Source organism: Archocentrus centrarchus, unplaced genomic scaffold, assembly GCF_007364275.1.
Source record: "Archocentrus centrarchus isolate MPI-CPG fArcCen1 unplaced genomic scaffold, fArcCen1 scaffold_57_ctg1, whole genome shotgun sequence".
Lineage (NCBI taxonomy): Eukaryota > Metazoa > Chordata > Actinopteri > Cichliformes > Cichlidae > Archocentrus > Archocentrus centrarchus.
This window is the reverse complement of record NW_022060278.1, coordinates 1,650,911-1,657,230: the sequence shown is the minus strand read 5'-3', so window position 1 is coordinate 1,657,230 and position 6,320 is coordinate 1,650,911. Positions and strand designations below refer to the sequence as shown.

General features: G+C 39.7%; 1 long non-coding RNA gene across 1 annotated transcript; it reads right to left on the bottom strand.

Moving 5' to 3' along the window:
* Positions 1-681: 681 nt before the first annotated feature.
* Positions 682-1,458, bottom strand: LOC115777593 (uncharacterized). Its single transcript, XR_004019660.1, has 3 exons — positions 1,366-1,458; positions 961-996; positions 682-744 (listed from the first exon to the last, which is right to left on the bottom strand). It is a non-coding gene; the product is annotated as an uncharacterized LOC115777593 (long non-coding RNA).
* Between the last annotated feature and the right edge of the window lie 4,862 nt (positions 1,459-6,320).

Here is a 6,320-nt window from a genome sequence, read left to right as displayed (position 1 = left end):
TTTCTATCTCAACATGGTGACAGAACTACAGTAACTCAGGTTGTAGATCTGTAAATAAACCCAGTTTTAACTGTTTGTCCATTCACTGACCTGAAGAAGTCACACTGAATGTAAACTAATACAGTTCACTGAAGGACACACAATAGTGGGTTAAGAGGGCTCTGTGTGGATAACAGAAACATCAGTCACCTTTTATGAAACTTTGATGTTTCTTATTTTCCTTTTTTAATTTAATTGTATCCACAGTTGTTGTTTTACATTAAAACACACACATGTAGTAATGATGATCAGAGTCTGTGAGTATTTTAGTGCTGTGTACACTGTGAGCAAAGTAACAGGTAAAATACAGACGTCCTGTTAAGTTTCACAGCATCAGAAAAAAGTTTCCATGACAACAATAATTAAATGTATTTTATCATTGAGGTGAGTATTTGAACAGAGATCATAAATTTATGCTATTGGTCACTGAGGACTTACCTGATACAGTTACAGAGACAGTGTTACTGCGCTTTGTATCACGTGAGCTCTTCCTGCGACCAGAACACTGATATTTCCCACTGTAACCTGTAGATGTAATTTGTAATCTGTAGTCTTTGTTTGTGTTGTAGGGGACATATTCTCGACCATCCTTGTTGAGTTTGTATTCCCAGTCAGTGTCTGCTCCTTTATTCATGTCACACATGAAGGTAACAAACTCTCCAATGAAAAAACTGCAGCAGTTGGGTTCAATAGTTAACACAGCATCTAGAATCCAACACAAACACACCATTAACAATCTAACACACTATTATGCACTATAGGAGGAAACATCTGTGTTTATACTGTATGTTAATAAAATGAGGAATTTATTGAGAAATAAGTAAAAACAAACAGAAACAAACAGTGCTTAAGATTGTGGTTTGAAATTAATCTTTATGCTAATTAAAAGAAAGAAATGAAAAAGTGAAAGTGTTCAGTCACCTTGAGCGTGTCCAGTGCAGAGGAGCGTACAGAGCACTACAATAAAGGCAGAAACTTCAGACATCATCAAACTAAAGACACACTCAAATATGGCAGAAATAAAACACTTGGGCTTTTAGCAGTGGCTGCTGTGATTGGCTGCATTTTAGATTAAGATGTAAAATGCATCAAATGATCACAGATGAAGAAACAAACCTTTCTTAGATAAACTAAAGCAGCTCCACTCTAATCTGAGTCAGTGCACTAAAATCTAATCCAGGCTACAAACAACCATGTTGAACAAACATGAGAGTCCTCTGTTCAAATGAACTGAAATGCTCCAAATGACTGATACTCTGTTCTTCTCACTGAAACATGTTTATCAGTCAGTATGAATCAAACTATAGAAGTCAGTGATGTACTCACAGAATAGGCCCAGCTCACAGAGCAAAGTGGGTCCCATCCTCACATCCAGCAGCGACACGTCTGAAAACTTCTACAACTTCCTGTAAAGAGAAAGAGTGAAGCAGCAGCTACGAGAAGTAGAAGCAGGAAAAAGAAGCTGCATTTAATACAGACAAGATCAGAGTTTGTCTCAGACTTCTTCTTCTGGCTGCAGCCTCTCTGTGCTTCCTTCCTTTTACACCCTCAAACAGCTCCTGTAGCTTTGACCGCAGCAGTTGGTGACGTGTTTACATTTCCTGTCCACTGCAAACATATAAGCTTCTTTCTTGTGTGTTGTGTTCCTACATTTCTCTATGATATGCTAATGAGTTGTTCAAGTCAGGTGACATATTTTGTGGATCATAGTTGTTTCCTTCCTCTTTTTCTTTAGAAACTTGTAAGTTATTTTTAAACTGTTCTGTGCATCAGGATCATACTGCAGGGTTCAATTTAAGGTGATTTTATTCAGGCTTTGGTGAGAGTCGAGTCATTCGGCTGACTGCAAGTATTCAAGGTTCTTATGATCGGTCCAAATCATGATGGTTGTTCTGCTCTCTTCAGCCAGTGCCTCCATTCTTCTAGGGCTAGTTTCACTGCCAGCAGTTTTCCATATCGTACTTGCATTCTGCAAAAGAGAAATGAGGAAATTAAAAAGGCACATGTATGCTTTTTGTTATTAACTACCCAGGACATGATGGTGCCCACTTCATAGTCTGATGCATCTATTTCTACAATGTTTTCTAGAAGAACGTGACAACTTGTTCTTCATTTTCTCCCATGAAGAACAAGTTGGCACCAACTGGAGAAGAGGGAGGTCTGAATATCCTGGTGGCTCGGGAATCTGAGATGTAATTTTCCATTGCTTCTGTTTCAGGACTAGTGGGCACTGTGGCTGCTGGAAGTAAATCTATAGCACAGAGGAGAGCAAAGAGCTTCCAAAACAACAAACTGTATTAATTCATGTTGATTTCCAGAAAGGACAAGGTCAGCTGGAGAAGTTTGGTGTGTTGGCATTCAGTGCAGAGACAAGAAGAGTTTCAGAGAGACTTTCTACTAGGATATTAAGCTGTGAGTGAGCCTAGAATCAATAAATTGAGGCTGTGGTGCAATTACCTTCTGCTGCAGCTGCCTCTGAACCCCTGCAATCCAGAAGTGGTTGTGGAAAGCAGAGTCCTGAGGCGTGCTGCAATCTTGAGTTTTGCTCCCTCCTCCCACAACCTGTTATCTAGTTTGATGGGAATCAGTGGTGTTAGTGTATTTTGAGGCTAACTCATTGATCAACTGTTCACTCAAACTCTGACAGAATGACTCTTACTGGGCCTCATCTTCTGACACTGTCCCTGATGTAATGTTGTAGGGGGGCAGAAGCATTGTCAGGTTGTAGAGAGTGATCACAAACTGCTTTGAACTACAAAATCATTGGCAGTAATAAAATGCTAATTAATTGTTTAGAAATCATACAATGTGATTTTCTGGATTTGTTTTAGATTCTGTGTCTCACAGTTGAAGTGCACCTACGATAAAATTACAGACCTCTCCATTCTTTTCGGGGTGGCTGTAGCTCAGTAGGTAGAGCAGGTCACCTCCTGATCGGAAGGTCAGCGGTTCGAATCCTGGCTACTCCAGGCTACATGCCAATGTATTCTTGGGCAAGATACTTAACCCCAAGTTGCTCTCCGACCGTTCTGTCGGAGTATGAATGCGTGTGAATGTTAGTTAATTAAAAAGCACTTAGCTTCGTGAAAATGGAAGTGCTTGTATGAATGGGAGTGCATGGGTGAATGCAAACAGGTTGTATAAGTGCTTTGAGTGCTCATACTGAGTAGAAAAGCGCTATATAAGAGCTAGTCCATTTGTAGGTGAGGAAACCTGCAAAGTCAGCAGTGTATCAAATACTTCTTCTCCCCACAGTATGACTGCACATTTGCTGAGTATGAAATTGAATGTCTACTAAAAACACATTAGCTGTGGTGTGACTGAAGCCTTGTTATTGCTGCCACATCTCTGCATGTGTAAAGGGGAACTGGACATTTGCTCTGCTTGCTATAATACATGTTTTTGTAGTGCTTTTTTTTTTCTCAGCATGCATTCAATTTACTGTGGAAACATGGGTAGATATAAAGAGATGCAGCCCTATATTGAATATAGCACAATGTCTATAACACAGTGTTTTAATAAAATGACTGGCTTGCATGAGGAAACTGCTGATCAGTAGTGTTTCATGTCTGCAGCAGCAACAAAGAGCTGATCTCTCTCTCTGCTGTCAGCTATCAGAGCTAAAACATGTTCTCTGGAAGGCAGCACACATTTAGCTTCAGTCACTCTTCCTCATTTTAGTTCTGCAGTTCATGAGATCATGTTTCATTTATTTATTTTTAGTGAAGAGATGGTGCAGATAAGCCTGTAGCTAAGAGGTAACTTAAAGTTATACCATACTAAAATATCAGTGCTGTGTCTTTTTTTGAGAAATGACCCACAGGTCGTGAATGGTTGTCTGCCTCTCTGTGTTTGACCTTTGACAGACTCAAGGGGTGGCTGTAGCTCAGGATGTAGAGCAACTCACCTACTAGCAAGGTTGCTGGTTTGATCCCTGACTGCTCCAGTCTGCAAGTAGTTAGTGTCTTAACACATGAGCATAATTTAAATGAACAGGTGCTGTTATTTTGTCGTATACTGCAGCTTTGAGTATTCTAGAAAACTGTTCCTAAAGTGTAAACACTGAGTACAAAACAAAAAGAATTTCAGTTTTTGCCTGTTGCTGCAATAATAAAGCTATAAAGTTGTTATTTTTTCTAAAAATATTTTTGTTTGGTTTTGGTTATTTGGTTTAATTAATTCATCAATCTAATAAAAATAATTATGGTATTTATTGACTTATTACATAATTATACTACTGTAGCTCCACCTTGGATGGCATTTATGCTGCATCACTGCAATATTGGTTGCATCTCCTCCACCACAAAAACCAGCATCAAGTTCATTAATTTGGTGGCACCTTCATCCAAACTAACATTAAAAGTTGCTCTTTGTGGTTTCAGAGCTGCAGCAGCTGCATCATTGTCCTCCTGTGAGAGCATGGCCTCTGCTGCAGAGACACTTCAGATCAGCCAGGCTCAGTTTACATCTCACTGGGATGTTTTTGTCCTCCTCAAATACAAATTCAAATTGATGGTTCATTGACTTAAAGGCTGCTGTTACTGCTATAATGTTAGCTGAGCCACAGTGACACACAGAATATAAACCAAAAACCAAACTGAGCGTCACTTTGGGTGATTGTGAGTGACTTCATTTGCTGAAGTGTCGCCATCTTACTTTGCTCCCAGAGGTATTGTTGTTCTGATCATGAAATCTGATCACGTTCTGATTGATGAAACATTCTGATCTGGAGAAAAACAGAGAAATCAAAACCAACCTGCCAGGATAAACGCTCCTACAAGTGTTTATCCTTATCCCAGAGACAGAGACCTGTGCATACACACATTATTCCATTCTTTCAAATTATTTCTGAAATTCATGCAGAAAGGACGTAGAAAATGATACATTTTGTTACCTAAATGGAATGAAATCTAACTTTGACATCAGAGCAGTCTGAGCATTAATGAACTACTTTATGATCAAGAAACCATAATGAAACTGTACTCAGTGACTCTGAATGAGACCAGCTTCTCTGCACAATGAAAACATGAGGAGTGAGTGAGTGAGTGAGTGAGCTAGTGAGTAATTAGAATTTTACGGCATATGTGAAAAACATGCAGACACAGATCGATCACTCTGCATATTAAAGAGTTTATAAGTTTATCCTGATGCGTCAGTGCATTAAAACCCAAGAGAAACAGATCAAGAGCTGCATGAATGAATGGGTGGCTTTCAGGCAGGCAAAAAAGCCTCATTAAATAGTGCAGCTGCTGCTGTGGGTGTGAAACAATATGGCTGCCGTCTGTGGGTCATGTGTCACAGTTGATGATGTCACAGGTTGGTTTGTTTTATGTTTTGTGCATTGACACAACCTTTGACCAGCTGCCAGGGAGTCAGAGAGGAACAAACCATCCAAATGCAGATTTTTGTTGTTGCTGTAGTTTGTGTTTGTGTTGTGGAACAGATAAAGGAACAGGGAACATACATGATGATGTAACTGCCTGTTTATTGCTTATTTGTTGCTTATTTACTGCTTATACAAGTTTCAGTACCTATTAACATTCAGGTGGTGGTTGTGATTCTTCAAGATATGGAACCTAAAAGTACCTGAAAACATGCAGAAACTTTTGAAATGTCTGTTTTTCTACAGACGCTTAAAGGCAGCTGCATTTCAGTGTGTGACGTATTTTCACAGCTTCACAGGATGTCACTTTCTTTCTTTAGTCCAGCATGTGTCATCACCACAGTGACTCTACTTGTGTCTGTGTTCACACAGTGTCACACATACTTTAATGCAGCAGTGATAATTATTACTATTATTCCAGGACAGGCAGATCATATAAAGTGTGTGATGCACACAGAGAGCAAAGTGAAATTCTCACTGTGCTCTTTGTGTTCTTGTCAAATCTCTGCTGTTTGCTGATAACAGAAAACAAGACATCTGCTAAATGGAGACTTTTGGCTGAAACCACAGGCTGCATTTCCTCTGTTCTAGGTGGTTCACACAGAGACAGTGAGGTCTGTCAGTGGATCAAAATAAACCTGTGGCAGCACAGACAGTAACCAACAACAGCCTTTCACACACATGTAGGTGTAACAGAGAGAGAGAGGACCTTTACAAAAGGGTGGACAGCAGCTAAAAGAGGGATGGCAGCAAAGAAGTACAGAGACCAAAGTAACTGTTAAGAAAATGTCATTTATTTACAATAGATGAAATTCATAAACTCTAAAACATGTCTGAGGCTGGATCCAAAGAAACAGCTCCATGTCTGTCCTGCTGTGCTGAACCCCGTGTTGGCCTC